The sequence below is a fragment of the Odontomachus brunneus genome, unplaced genomic scaffold (assembly GCF_010583005.1).
Source record: "Odontomachus brunneus isolate Ranch 3 - 2012 unplaced genomic scaffold, Obru_v1 Obru_scaffold_340, whole genome shotgun sequence".
In the NCBI taxonomy this organism is placed as follows: domain Eukaryota; kingdom Metazoa; phylum Arthropoda; class Insecta; order Hymenoptera; family Formicidae; genus Odontomachus; species Odontomachus brunneus.
This window is the reverse complement of record NW_022639790.1, coordinates 15317-17390: the sequence shown is the minus strand read 5'-3', so window position 1 is coordinate 17390 and position 2074 is coordinate 15317.

Sequence of the window (2074 nt, the reverse complement as noted above, 5' to 3'; positions counted from 1 at the left end):
ATTGTTTTAAATAATATTTTTTAAAAGTTTCTCTCAAAATTTAGTAATTCGATTTGTTTAATTTGGATTTTTTTGCATTTTTAATTCTTTTTTGTTGGATTAATCATTATAACATTTTGTTAAAAATGTAAAAGTAATTATCACTGGTTCACTACATTATATCAATATTCATCGCATATCGAATGTTGCATTGTTTCAATATCTATCAACAAATTATCCAATAAACAACAAATAAAAATTATATAACTCTTATTTGGTGTTTGCTAGGTATGTTATAATCAGGGTTGGGAACATTACTTTTTAAAAGTAACGCGTTACCGTTACCGTTACTTGCGGTAAAAAATAACTCGTTATCGTTACTCGTTACTGATTCTAAAAAGTAACGCGTTACCGTTATTTGAAAAGTAACGATAAAAAATCGTTACTTTTCGTTACTTTTGTAAAAAAAAAGTTAAAATCGGCTTATAAAACGAATAGTAAGAGAGACAGTACATAAATTATACATATATAAAGACAAAATATAAGATATTTAAGCGGAAAGCACACATTCTTGTATAACGACATAAAACTCATTCTACATTAGTCGCAAATCGCAAGGTCGCAAAGAAATTGACTAATCATAGTCGATTGTTCTTCTTGCGATCGAAGAATAATCAATTATGATTGGTCAATTTCCTTGCGATCTTGCGATTGCGAGCCATTTTGAATTTCGACAATCTGAGGTCAGATTCCTAAGAGTTAAGGGGCGCCGTACACGAATTGACATAACAGTAACGTAAAACGTACCGTAAAAATGGACCAATTACAATCGAGTATTCACAAAAATGAACGACCTTACGGTTCTACGATACTCAAAGTGATTGGTCAATTCTTACGGTACGTTACTGTTATATCAATTCGTGTGCGGCGTCCCTTAACCCTTTCCGGCATAGTGTACCGTATACTGGACATTTTTTTGCCCTTAGTTTTTTATATTTTTTACATAGTTTTCAACACATCTGTACAGTGAAAAGCACATTATCAGTTATGTAGAACATCAGTTGTCATTACAAAATTTTGAAAACATTCTTATTGTTGAGGAAATATATTTTATAAATAAACAAACTACAAAAATACTGCTATTTTATACAATAAAATGTAATTGTGACTAACCAATAATAATTAATAAGCTGAAAATAAGGTCTAAGGGGTTTTTTGGGGTCGCTGATTACGAATCCGGAGTCAGATTTTCAAAATTCAAAACGGCGGATTCAATATGACGGACGAATTTTTAAAAAATTATCAGATTTCTATGAAACTTGGTATTTAAGGGTTTTTTAGGTCGCTAATTACGAATCCATAATCAAATTTTCAAAATTTAAAATGGCGGATTCAATATGGCGGGCGAATTTTAGAAAATTATAGTATTTGTATAAAACCTAGTATCTAGTGTTTTTTGGGTCGCTGATCAAATTTTCAAAATTAGCATCGTTAGCTCTGGGTAACGCTAAAACGAGATTTTAGCGAGAGAATATTTTCTACCTTTTGAAAAGTCTCATTTTTTACATGTTTGGCACACTACATTGGATCAAAAAATTTACTCTTGATTTTAGATTCGTAATCAGCTGCCAAAAAGATCTACGCCAACTAATTTTGAAGACCTAAAACACATTCTTTTATTTCTTGGTCTTCTGTATTGGATCAAATATTTTGAATTTTGAAAATTTGATATTTGATTCGTAATTCGTAACGATCCTAAAAACTGTCGAGTAATGATTTTCATGATATTTTATCCACTTTTTAACATGTTTGTCCACCATTTTGGATCCGTCATTTTGAATTTCGACAATCTGAGATCAGATTCATAATCAGCGAACCAAAAAACACTAGATACTAGGTTTCATACAAATACTATAATTTTCTAAAATTCGGCTGCCATATTGGATCCGCCATTTAAAATTTTGAAAATCTGGCTTCGGATTCGTAATCAGCGATTACCAAAAACCCCTAAAAGTACATTTATCTGTGAAATTAATTTGATAGAAAAATATATGTCGCAAAGGGTTAAGCGTGGTCTACAATGAGAACTTAAGAC